Source organism: Bombina bombina, chromosome 1 (genome assembly GCF_027579735.1).
Source record: "Bombina bombina isolate aBomBom1 chromosome 1, aBomBom1.pri, whole genome shotgun sequence".
In the NCBI taxonomy this organism is placed as follows: domain Eukaryota; kingdom Metazoa; phylum Chordata; class Amphibia; order Anura; family Bombinatoridae; genus Bombina; species Bombina bombina.
Window position 1 is genome coordinate 792,387,440 of NC_069499.1, and position 14,534 is coordinate 792,401,973.

Below are 14,534 nucleotides of genomic sequence, written 5' to 3' on the forward strand. Positions count from 1 at the left end.
GGTCTTATGCTCACATTTAACACCCTCAATAAAATATGAGGTAATTGTAAGGCATAGAGTTGGTTAATCTTGGTACATGTTTATGTCTTCTGTTGTACACTAGAAGCAGTGGGTTAATCAGGTTCGTATTAGGGATCGGTGTGTAACAGTTCATAAAAAAGTTATACAATAATCCTTTTTAAAACCAAATAGTACAAACAAATTCTAAAAGTTTAAAACACAAGGGTCACATTAACTATTGACCATGTCACCTAACGCGTTTCGAAGGAATAGCCTTTATGGTGTCCTACTTCAGAGGTAAAAACGTAATGTTTTCCATGTGTATTTAAACCAGAGGTTGCAGCACACCTCCTGTGTAACTTGAGTTCCTATTCGCTATTAGCAGTCACGTGTTGTGTGGCTTGAGACCGATGATGTGATTAGCTCTCTAATGTCACATGTACAGTGTCTCACTTAAAGATGTAAACTGATTGTATATAGAGAAGCTTCTAAACTTGTTGCAAAGCTAATTTAAGCTCTATCTACCAGTACCTTGTTGTGCTAATATTTTCGAAACTATTCTTAATTATAGTTGCGTATGTCAGTCAAAGTGTATGTAGTTTGTATTGCAACAACTTCCACTGACTTACTGTTTATGTTCTTTGCTATAGCAACCTACAAATAGTATTGGTCTTACTATCTGTTTTTGAGCTAGCTCGAGTGTCTCTCTTTACCAGCGCTATCCCTTTCCTTTCCCAAACATTGTACCCTTGCAAAGTATAGTGAGAATGGAGATTCCTCTATACTATATAGTTATTCAAAATAGAAAAGATTATCTGGAGGAGGCAAACAACTTATTAAATGATGAGGAAACATACATTATACTTAAGGGAGACCCTACCAGTGACTATTTTAAGGAATATCTGAGCATTTTGGACGATGCAAAAGCAGCTAATGTTCTAAATGAGAATGAATTTAAGTATCTGAATAACGAAAATTCCTTAACAGCCATTTTCTATCACCTTCCTAAGGTGCATAAATGCCTAAAAAAAAACCTCCTGGACATCCCATAGTGTCGGGTATAAATTCTTTGACATCAAGGCTCTAAGAGTATTTGGACATCTATCTACAACCAATTGTACCATATTTGAAATCTTATTTACAAGACTCTGCAGACACAATCAACAAATTAAGTAATATTAAATGGAAAAACACTTACAGGTGGGCAACACTGGATGTTAGTGCTTTATACACTAACATCCCACATAGAAAAGGCATTGAATCTATGAATGGCTCAATAATGGAACAAATCTTAATGAGGAATGAAAATTGTTCATAATTAATGCCATACAATTTATTCTTGAGGGAAATTATTTTACCTTCGAGGACAAGTTTTATTTGCAAAAAAAGTGGCACGGCTATGGGGACGAAATTCGCCCCTAGCTATGCCAACCTTTTATGGGGATGTTGGAAAAAGAGTCTATCTGGAACAACAATCACTATTCCAAATATATCAATTTTTGGGGTCGTTTAATAGACGATATCCTAATGATATAGCCAAGTTAGATAAACTACTTAAAGAATTTGTAGACACTCTATATGAGAATAATTATAATCTCAGTTTCATTACAAAAAGTTCCATAATATGGATCCAAAGTGCCTAAGAGGAATCATTCTGGAACATGTCCCAATAAACAAGCGGATGTCAGGGTGCCAGGAATCAGACTGAGACGAGAAGTGCAAAAATAATCACACCTTTATTAATAGCAAAAAATAATAAAAAGTTCACAAGTCAAATAACAAGCCAGGAGTCAAACCCAGAGCTGGTAATAAGACGAGCTGAGTCAGGAGCCAAAGCAAATAGTCAGACGAGCCGGAATCAGAAACAAGGAAACAGCAGAGTCAGGAACAAGCCAGGGATCAGGAACCAGGAAGGACGTCAGGCAGCCAGGTAATACACAGGAACTCTCACAAACAGGTCTGAGACAACTCAAAGGCAAAGCATACTGAACAGAGGCCCTTTAAATAATAAGTGATGACATCACAATTCTGATACTGCATCCTGTCTCAAATGGATGATGCACACCAGTCTGGCCATAAAAGGAAGTGTAGTAAATGAGCAGCATCCCCCACAATGCACCATAGTCAGGAAGAGAGGTGAGTAAAATGGCTGCCAGCAGCACATGGCAAACACAACAGGGAGAAAACCCTGACAGTACCTTCCCCTCAACGACCCCTCCCCCGCGGGAGGATTAAAGGCTTATTGGGGAAACAGACATGGAAGGCACGGAGGAGGGCGGGAGAATGAACATCAGAGGAGGGAACCCAATAACGCTCCTCTGGACCGTAGCCCCTCCAGTGAACCAAATACTGTACATGGCCCCTGGACATACAAGAGTCAATAATGCTGCTGACCTCATACTCCTCATGGTTGTCAACAAAGATAGGACGGGGACGAGGCAACACAGTGGTAAACCAATTACAAACCAATGGTTTCAAGAGGGAGACATGAAAAACATTGGAGATGCGCATAGCAGGAGGAAGGTCAAGAGCGTAGGCCATAGGATTAACCCGTCGGAGTATTCGAAAAGGACCAACATAAAGTGGAGCCAATTTATTGGAGGGCACACGAAGGTTCAAGTTGTGGGAGGACAGGCGAACTCTCTCACCAACCTGGTAGGAAGGTGCGGGTAGACGCCTACAATCAGCCTGGAACGTTTGGCACTGCATAGAACGATGAAGGCAATCCTGAATCTGCACCCACGTGGAACGGAGTTGCCGGAGATGCTCCTTCAAAGCCGGAATACCCTGAGACATGAATGAATCGGGCAACAAGAATGGTTGAAACCCATAATTCGCCATGAACGGGGATAACTTGGAGGAAGCATTAATAGCACTATTACGAGCAAACTCTGCCTAAGGTAACAGTTCAGACCAATTATTATGGTGATCTGAGACATAGCAATGGAGGAACTGTTCCAGAGCTTGATTAGACTGTTCCGCAGCACCATTGGATTGAGGGTGATATGCCGAGGAGAAGGAAAGCTGGACCCCCATTTGAGCACAAGAGGAACTACAAAATCTCTAGACAAACTGGCTACCCCAGTCCAACACTATCTCCTTGGGTAACCCATGTAAACGGAAGACCTCCCGAGCAAAAATTGAAGCAAGCTCCTGAGCGGTAGGCAGCTTCATTAAGGGAATGCAATGTGACAATTTATAAAAATGGTCAACCACCATAAGGATAACAGTATTGCCATTGGAAACAGGAAGATCGACATTGAAGTCCATGGAAAGATGTGTCCAAAGACGCTCACCATTAGCAATAGGTTGAAGAATACCCACAGGAAGACGTCGAGGAATCTTATTCTGTGCACAAACTGAGCATGAGGCAACATACGCAGCAACATCAGAACAAAGACCTGGCCACCAGAATTGTCGAATGACAAAATGACCAAATCATTTGGTTCTTGCCTGGATTCTCAGGAACAAAACACTTACCACTAGGTTTCTCAGGAGGTGCATTGGTTTGTGCAGCCAGGATCTCCTCCCCCAAGGGAGAAGTCAAATTAGTACATATGGTAGCCAAAATATGGTCAGGAGGTATAACAGGAGTAGGTACAGACTCCTCCTTGGACAGAGGTGAAAATTGTCGAGAGAGGGCATCAGCCCTAACATTCTTACTACCAGGCAGGAAGGAGACCACATAATTAAACCGAGACAAAAAATAGCGCCCATCTGGCCTGTCGGCGTGACAAACGTTTTGCTTCAGATAGATAAGTTAAATTCTTGTGGTCAGTAAGAATGAGCACCGGCACGCTAGTACCCTCGAGAAGATGCCTCCATTCCTTAAGTGCAAAAATTATGGCCAGTAATTCCCTGTCGCCAATTTTATAATTGCACTCCACTGGAGACAATTTCTTAGAGAAGAAACCACATTGATGTGTCAACCGTCAGGCGTAGGATGTTGAGACAAGAGGGCACCTACTCCAGTCTAAGACGCATCAACCTCAAGAACGAAAGGCAGGACAGGGTTAGGATGAGCAAGAACTGGAGTGGCAGCAAAGGCATTCTTAAGACTATCAAAGGCCTTAATGGCAGTAGGTGACCAATGGAGTGGATAATTCTCTTTACAGGTCATGTATGTGATAGGTTTGACCAAGGAAGAAAAGTTTTTAATAAACTTTCTATAGTAATTGGCAAACCCCAAAAAACATTGAATAGACCGAAGACCAACTGGGCGAGGCCACTGCAGAACGGCAGATAACTTGTCAGGATCCATGGAGAACCCTGCAACGGAGATAACATAACTTAGGAAGGTTACTTTAGTCTGATGGAACTCACATTTCTCGAGTTTACAAAACAGGCCGTTCTCACGTAGTCTCTGAAGAACCCGTGTAACATCAGAACGATGAGCCTCAAGTGTGGGTGAGTGTATGAGGATGTCGTCTAAGTGCACCGCAACACACTTTTGCAACATATCTCATAGGACATCATTAATAAATTCCTGAAAAACAGCAGGAGCATTACATAGGCCAAAGGGCATTACAAGATACACATAATGCCCGCTCCTGGTGTTAAATGGTGTTTTCCATTCGTGGCCCTCCTTAATCCTAACGAGATTGTATGCTCCTCTCAAATCAAGTTTAGTAAAGACCGTAGCTCCCTTGAGGTGGTCAAAGAGTTCCGTAATAAGCGGAATAGGGTAAGCATTCTTAATGGTAAAACGATTAAGACCCCTATAATCGATACATGGTCTTAACTCGCCACCCTTTTTCTTCACAAAGAAGAAGCCAGCCCCTGCAGGAGAGCAGGATTTGTGGATGATCCCCCGCGACAGAGCATCGGCAACATACTCCTCCATAGCACAATTCTCTGCAATAGACAGAGGGTACACCCGGCCCCGAGGAGGAATGGCTCCGGGTTGCAGGTCTATGGCACAATCGTAAGACTGGTGAGGAGGCAACGCACCAGCACACACCTTGTCAAACACATCTAGGAACTCTCGGTACTCCTCTGGCAATTGAGATACCGAAGAAGTGCACAAGACTTTAACTGGTTTCCGAAGACAAGTGCAAATACATTGCGGGAACATGACAAAATTTCGGACCTGCGCCAGTCAAGACTGTGATTGTGCTTTTGGAGCCAGGGATAACCCAGAACAACCAGAAAATGCGGAGAGTTTATCACCTGGAACTGGAGGGTTTCAAAATGGTGAACCCCAACAGCCATGGACAACGGAGCAGTTTCGTGAGTAACGACTGCGGGCTGAAGGGGCCTGCCATCAATGGCCTCAATAGCAAGCAGAACGGACGGAGGCAAAACAGGAATGGAGTGCTTTGATACACTGTCAATGAAATAGCCCGCAGCACTGGAGTCAACAAGAGCCTGAGTGACTATGGAGGAGTCCACCCAGGAAAGGACAACCGTGACCAAAGGTTTCTCCTTAAGCGGTTCCGGCAAAGAAGATAAACCACCCAAGGTCTGCCCCTGACAGGACCTTAGGTGTGAGCGTTTCCCGGCCATGTAGGACAAGACTTCAAAAGGTGACCCTGTAACCCACAATAGAGGCAGAGCCCCTCCCTCCTCCTAAAGGCCCTCTCTGCCGCAGAGAGACGCATGAATCCCAGCTGCATCGGCTCAGCAGTACCTGGTGACTCGGGACCAGGAGGCATGGGAGGAGAGGGAGGCATGGGTGGGAATGAACATGTAGGAGACAACGGAACAGGAGGCTTCCACAAGAGCTCCTTGAAAGAGGGCCTCTCTCTGAGTCTGATGTCAATTAGGATAAAAAAAGACACCAATGCCTCGAGATCCTCTGGTAAATTTCCGGCAGCAACTTCGTCTTTAATCGCATCAGAGAGCTCATGAAAAAAGGTGGCAACAAGGGCTTCATTGTTCCAACCTACCTCTGAGGCAAGCGTACGGAACTCAATAGCATACTGAGCAACAGATCTTGTACCTTGCTGAATGGACATGAGTCGTTTAGCAGCAGAGAAGGAGCGAGCCGGAACATCAAATACCCTTCGAAAGGAGGCCACAAATTCAGGGTAATTTGAAATCAGAGGTTTATTAGTCTCCCACAAGGGATTAGCCCAGGCAAGAGCTGTGTCAGAGAGTAACGAGATGAGAAATCCCACCTTAGCTCTGTCAGAGGGAAACACCTGAGGTAACATCTCAAAGAAAATGCCCACCTGGTTCAAAAACCCTCTGCACTGAATAGGATCGCCTCCATATCGCTGAGGTAGAGGTGCAGAACCGGACATGCTCCTGGTAGGACTATGTGCAGCAGCGGAAACAGGAGCAGCCATAACTTGCGGGACACTTTGGTCCAAATGTGCAGTGCGAGTCAGCAGGGTTTGCAGGGCTAGTGCAAATTGATCCAAGCGTTGATCCTGTTCATCCATCCTGGAAATTATGGCAGGTAAAGGTGGATTATAAGCACCATCAGGATTCATGGCCTTTGCTTAATGTCAGGGTGCCAGGAATCAGACTGAGACGAGAAGTGCAAAAATAATCACACCTTTATTAATAGCAAAAAATAATAAAAAGTCCACAAGTCAAAAAACAAGCCAGGAGTCAAAACCAGAGCTGGTAGTAAGACGAGCCGAGTCAGGAGCCAAAGCGAATAGTCAGATGAGCCGGAATCAGGAACAAGGAAACAGCAGAGTCAGGAACAAGCCAGGGATCAGGAACCAGGAAGGACATCAGGCAGCCAGGTAATACACAGGAACTCTCACAAACAGGTCTGAGACAACGCAAAGGCAAAGCAAACTGAACAGAGGCCCTTTAAATAATAAGTGATGACATCACAATTCTGAGACTGCATCCTGTCTCACATGGATGATGCACACCAGTCTGGCCATATTATTATTATCAGGTATTTGTAGAGCGCCAACAGATTCTTCAGCGCTGTAAATGGAAGTGCAGTAAATGAGCAGCATCCCCCACAATGCACCATAGTCAGGAAGAGAGGTGAGTAAAATGGCTGCCAGCAGCACATGGCAAACACAACAGGGAGAAAACCCTGACCGCGGAGTGGCGACAGAACCCTTAAATTATGACAAAGGGAATCCTACTGGATCCACACGCTAGGTACCCTCATACCTATAAGGTTTAAATAAAGATTTGGATCTAACAGCCTTTCTAGTTTAATTGCAATCTTAACTTTATATATAAATCTAGACACTTAGCAAATAAAGAAAGATCCCTTATTAAGTTAGAATCCTGGTTAACAGGAATTCTTTGGGGCATGCCCCGCAAAGGGCCCTGTTCAGGGCTGGTAAGGTAAAAGAGCTTTGAACTGTAGTAATTTAGAATAGGGTAGGGCATTTTTTATTTTGGGGGGCTTTGTTATTTTATTAGGGGGCTTAGAGTAGGTGTAATTAGTTTAAAATTGTTGTAATATTTTTCTTATGTTTGTAAATATTTTTTTATTTTTTGTAACTTAGTTCTTTTTTATTTTTTGTACTTTAGCTAGTTTATTTAATTGTATTTATTTGTAGGAATTGTATTTAATTAATTTATTGATAGTGTAGTGTTAGGTTAATTGTAGGTAATTGTAGGTAGTTTATTTAATTAATTTATTGATAGTGTAGTGTTAGGTTTAATTGTAACTTAGGTTAGGATTTATTTTACAGGTAAATTTGTAATTATTTTAACTATTTTAGCTATTAAATAGTTCTTAACTATTTAATAGCTATTGTACCTGGTTAAAATAAATACAAAGTTGCCTGTAAAATAAATATTAATCCTAAAATAGCTATAATATAATTATAATTTATATTGTAGCTATATTAGGATTTATTTTACAGGTAAGTATTTAGCTTTAAATAGGAATAATTTATTTAATAAGAGCTAATTAATTTCGTTAGATGTAAATTATATTTAACTTAGGGGGGTGTTAGTGTTAGGGTTAGACTTAGCTTTAGGGGTTAATACATTTATTAGAAAAGCGGTGAGCTCCAGTTGGCAGATTAGCGGTTAATAATTGAAGTTAGGTGTCGGCGATGTTAGGGAGGGCAGATTAGGGGTTAATACTATTTATTATAGAGTTAGTGAGGCGGATTAGGGGTTAATAACTTTATTATAGTAGCGCTCAGGTCCAGTCGGCAGATTAGGGGTTAATAAGTGTAGGCAGGTGGAGGCGACGTTGAGGGGGGCAGATTAGGGGTTAATAAATATAATATAGGGGTCGGCGGTGTTAGGGGCAGCAGATTAGGGGTACATAAATATAACGTAGGTGGCGGTCGGCAGATTAGGGGTTAAAAAATTTTAATCGAGTGGCGGCGATGTGGGGGGACCTCGGTTTAGGGGTACATAGGTAGTTTATGGGTGTTAGTGTACTTCAGAGCACAGTAGTTAAGAGCTTTATAAACCGGCGTTAGCCCAGAAAGCTCTTAACTACTGACTTTTTTCCTGCGGCTGGAGTTTTGTCGTTAGATGTCTAACGCTCACTTCAGACACGACTCTAAATACCGGAGTTAGAAAAATCCCATTGAAAAGATAGGATACGCAATTGACGTAAGGGGATCTGCGGTATGGAAAAGTCGCGGCTGAAAAGTGAGCGTTAGACCCTATTTTGAGTGACTCCAAATACCGGAGGTAGCCTAAAACCAGCGTTAGGAGCCTCTAACGCTGGTTTTCACGGCTAACGCCAAACTCCAAATCTAGGCCTTAGAGAGTACTTTTGGAAGCTTTTCCCTAAATATGTTGAATAGAAATGAATACGTATCAAATTATAGTGAAGGGAACACATTTCCACCAAGTTTTCTTTCCATAAATATTATTATTTATTACTATATTTTTACATGTATTATTTATTTACTATCAACAGACAGATAGATGTTTCTTTGATGATGTCCAAAACAATAGAGTTTTATGTATACATTCATGCAAACTGAAGCGTTACTAATAATAATAACAAACACCTAATATAGATTTCTTTTAAAATCACTCAATTGAACAATGCGAACAAGAAAGGGGCTCATGAAAATAGAGGGATTACTGTATCTATATACCAGGAGAGACCCTCGAGCTAGCTCAAAACAGATAGTAAGACTTAATACTATTTGTAGGTTGCTATAGCAACGAACATAAACAGTAAGTCCGTGAAAGTCATTGCAATACAAACTACATACACTTTGACTGACATACGCAATCATACGTATGAATGGTTTTGGATATATTAGCACAACAATGTACTGGTAGATAGAGCTTAAATTAGCTTCGTAACAAGTTTAGACGCTTCTCTATATCCGATCAGTTTACATCTTTAAGTGAGGCATTGTACATGTGACATTAGAGAGCTAATCACATCATCGGTCTCAAGCCACACAACATGTGGCCGCGAATAGGAACTCTAGTTACACAGGAGGTGTGCCGCAATCTCCGTTTTAAATACACATAGACAACATTTAGTTTTTACCTCTGATGAAGAAGGACAACATAAAGGCTATTCTTTCGAAATGCGTTAGGTGACATACTTGTGTTTTAAACTTTTAGAATTTGTTTGTACAATTTTGTTTTAAAAAGGATTATTGTATACCTCTTTTATGAACTGTTACACGCCAATCCCTAATTTGAACCTGATTAACCCACTGCTTCTGGTGTACAACAGAAGACATAAATGTGTACCAGGATTAACCAAATCTATACCTTACAATTACCTCATATTTTATTGAGGGTGTTAAATGTGAGCATAAGACCCACAGGGTTTGGTGTGACAATTGTTTTTCTGTGCTCTATTAAACTTACCGTAATACGGAGCCTATTTTTTGTGTGCATATCTTTCTTTTACTTCTCAGACTTCAGCCTTTCAAAGTAACAAGATACAATACATTATTGACAAAATTTATAATAGGCAGGTATATAGACACTAAAAAGTATTAGCCAGTGAAAAAAGTAGACTGTTGAACATTGTACAAATGGTCCAATCAGCAAAGTCAAAGTGTCCATAAACTGTCCAATGAGTACCCCAACCTCCTCTTTCTTGCTTAATGCTAATTTTAAGAGGTTTGCAAATTTGGTAATCTGTAACATTCACTACATCTAAAGTTGGGCACCATTAAGCAGACCTTGGATAATGTAATTAATCTGCATTAAATCTAGGGTTGCCCAATCAATCATAAAACATGCCTTCCTCTTCCTCTATATCTCTGGACTTTTTAATCATCTTTTATATTGTTTTTTTGTTTTTGGGGCATCATAATCCTCAGAGGAATCATGTGAGAAAATATCTGATTTGGTGGAAGTAATATCAGAATTAGCAGAAACTTTTGAAAAATTATAAGAATTATATGAGGAGGATTTATTTAAAGTTTATTTTTTCCAGGAATGCATTTAGAAGTTTTTGACTCTCCCATCAGTGACCTCTTGGGACTAAAGGAATATGTTTTATCTATAAGAAAACTTAGAAAAGTTAGTTTATTGGTGGGTGCTAGGACAGATTTTTGTTTGTTCACTAAGAATCCTAAATTTTCTAAAATGTGAATTGTTAAATGTAATTGTTCTGATAATAAATAATTAGACTAATTCCTCTTAAGCAAAGCCAAGAAACAACTGGCTTTGTGAATTTGGTAAATATCAAATGGGCAGAGAAGAGAAACCGCAGGGAAGACAAATGAAACTTCAGTCTTGGCCTTCCCAAAGAAAAGTGAGACTGTTGATTATCTGTAGCTATTGGAATTGTAAGATACTCATCTGTTAAATCTAATCTTACTAAAAAATCGTCTTAAAGACATTCTCTGAGAAGTAACGATAGACAACAAAAATTTAGATTTTTTTTTTTAAATTGGCCCTTATTCTTTTTTAGCAAAAGGAGATTGCTGACAAAGGTTTCTTGAAGATTTGGGACAGGATGAGCTTGTTTTTTAATTAAATTTGAAATCTTGTTTTGAACCAGAATTGTGTTTGTAAGCTGAATTAGAAAAGGAAGGGAATTTTTTATTGGAGTATTTCTAAAATCTATTTAATGACCTTTTGTGGGTTAAAGAATCCATGTGACTAGGTCAAATTTTTAGCACATAGGACGAGTCTGCCACCAATTCTATCTAGAGAATAAATTATTGAAAGGGGGCAAAAAAGAGTTACATGTTGGAGTATGGGATTGTTATCTTGTACGGGAACCTCTGATACTCTACGGTCTGGAACAGTAGGGAAAGAAGGAAGAAGAGGTTGGGTCATGTAAAGCTCTTTGATGCTGATTGAACTGAGTCCGATTTGAAAAAGAAGACCGGCCATGAAAATTTGAGTAAAAAATCGTTCTAACCTATGTTATGATCTTGTTAAAACTGGGAACAAGATCAACATAACTATTTGTCGTTAATAAAGGTGTCCCCAAAAAGAAGACCTTTATTGTCTGGGTGTATATCATTGACTCCGAAGTCACTGATTTTAGGATCAATTTGCCTTAAAATATTTCTTCTTCTCTCCACATATATGGCGGCATTACCTAAAAAGGCTAGCAAATGTTGGACCCATTTTCTGACGAAAAGATGGGTCTAAAGTCCTGTTGTTGAAAATGGATTGTTCTGACACTTCAAATAGTTAATTTTAAAGCCTGGCGTTTAAATGCATTTAAAAAATTTTTTGGGGTTAACCTCAGGTGAAGCATCTGCATTATTAGGGAATAGAGGCCTAGGGCTTTCTTATTGTGAGTGGGCTGAACAGGAGAGTTCCTTAAGTGCATATAAAGTTACAGTCGTGATTGCAATGTTCTTATTAAATTAAATAAAAAATACATGATTGCAAAACTGGAAACAGATGTGAGGTAAAGTACATTGAAAACAGAATAAATTGATTTGTATATGTTTTAAAAAGGTTTATAACAGTGCTATTTCCTTGCCTTATGAACTTCTAGAGAAACAGTACAAAAAGCAGCAGAAAACAACCTCTCAAATGGAAGTGAGAGAGAGAGATCCCAGACCATTTTAAAAAAATTCTTCTTTAGCTTTAAATACAATAAACTCATATCAGTAGTTAGCCTGAGTGCATTGTCCCTTTTATATAGAAGAGCAGATTGTTCACTTTACAACGCTATTTCTGTTTTTAATTACTTTCTTAAAAGACAACAAGCATGGTGGGGTCTCTATTTGATTGGGGGCTGAGAAGCAGTTTGTCAAGGGGCATATTAAGGACCATGCATCAATTCACTAGATTTCACTTTTTTTGCTCCATTAACTTCTATGGGGGAATAGGTGAATGCGCATGCGATATTGTAACTTCAGCTTTTTGCACTTGTCGGGTTAGCGCGCAAGCAAAAACTGTTTACTTTCAACTCATAATATGAACACAACTCGACAAGCGCATAAAAGTTTACGTCTAGCACAATTAACGCTCAAGCGCAAGCATTAATTTGCACTCCACTTTGCATGTAATCTGACCCATCATCTTAATGGAGAACAGATTGTTTATGCAGATTTTACATTTAAAGGCAAATACAAAAAAAAAATCTTCAAAAGCTAATTTTCAAATTATAGTTTTTGAAAGTTCGCTCCATTTCTTGTGTACTATTATTTAAAACGTCATTATTTAAATAACATGCTGCTATGTTATTTTATAATACTTTAAAAAAACAGTATTTTCTAGAACTATCACTCCATGCAATGTGAATATATGTCTGTAAATACATATAAATACATATGTAAACATATATAGACATATAAATATATACTGTACATACATATAAATCTTTAAAGATGTATAGATATATATATATACAGTATGTATCTAAATGTTAAAGCCCTTTGTTTGCCTTTTTTTCCCTAACACCTGAGATGTCATATCTTTGAGCCCTTATAACTAATATTTTTATTAGCTAGTGTTATTATGGATGTAACTGTACTTTGTAATGTATGTTTTATGTGTTTTGTGCAGCTTTTTAATTTCACAAAACAGTTAACCTGAGGTCTCTGTATTTATTGTAGCGTAAATCGGCATTGCGCTCACACAATAGCATTTAATGTTTAACGCTCAACTTCTAAGATGAGCAGTTAGCCTGATGAGCACAAACCCTTGCGATATACCCCTTATCGCTCGGGCGCAAAGGAGTGCGCTCCACTTGTAATCTGCCTTTTAAATTGTTAGCTGGTACCCATGAGAGCTATTTTCTTCTGGGAGGTTTATCAACTACTGAGATTACGTGCATTTAAGTTTAGTTCATTTATCTGTGGCCTTAGGCTGCAACATTCAGATATTATCAGCACAAGGGGCGCGATCCGATATAGATCGTAGTTTGCGGCGCAAGCGAGGGAACCCGCGTCGCCCGCAGTTTCAGCTCGCAACTCAAGCTATCCCATATACGGCACCGTCAGATGCTAACGTGCCGTAAGTCGGATAAACCAGCGATGTCCAGAAATCTGCGCAAGTACAAATTTCTGGCGTCGCCAGTGACTTGCGGCACGTTAGAAACTGCCGGCGCCTACAAAACCTGACTAAAGTCTAAATCACCCGCACTGTCTAACACGCCTCCCTAACATAGCCCGACAAGTCTAACACGCCTCCCTAACATAGCCCGACACGTCTAACCCTCTATCCGCTATCCCCCCTCACTAGCCTAACAATAAAATATGTATTAACCCCTAAACCGCCGCTCCCGGAGCCCGCCGCTACCTAATAAAGTTATTAACCCCTAAACCGCCGCCAGCTATATTAAATCTATAACCCCCTAAAGTGAGCCCCTAACACCGCCGCCATCTACCTTACCTACCCCCTAAAGTGAGCCCCTACCCCGCCGCTATCTATTTTAAAATTATTAACCCCTAATCTAATCCCCCTACCCCGCCGACCATCTATATTAAATTATTTAACCCCTAAAATACTAAACTATCCCTACCACTAAACCTAAGTCTAACCCTACAAATAGCCCTGAAAAGGGCTTTTTGCGTGGCATTGCCCCAAAGTAACAGCTCTTTTGCCAGCCCTTAAAAGGGCTTTTTGCGGGGCATGCCCCAAAGTAACAGCTCTTTTGCCAGCCCTTAAAAGGGCTTTTTGCGGGGCATGCCCCAAAGTAACAGCTCTTTTGCCAGCCCTTAAAAGGGCTTTTGGCGGGGCTTTGTCACAAAGTAAACTGCTCTTTTGCCTACAATCTACATCCCCCTACACCGCGGCCACCTATAATAAATGTATTAACCCCTAATCTAATCCCCCTACACCGCCGCCAGCTATATTAACTATATTAACCCTAAGTATATTAGGGTTAATATAGTTAATATAGTTATTATATTATATATATTAACTATATTAACCCTAATTATATTAGGGTTCATATAGTTAATATCGTTATTATATTATATATATATTAAGTATAATAACCCTATCTAACTCTAACATCCTAACTAAACTCTTATTAAAATAAATCTAATATTAATATTATTAATTAAAATATTCCTATTTAAATCTAAATACTTACCTATAAAATAAACCCTAAGATAGCTACAATGTAATTAATAATTACATTATAGCTATGTTAGGGTTTATATTTATTTTACAGGTAAATTGTTAATTATTTTAACTAGGTATAATAGCTATTAAATAGTTATTACCTATTTAATAGC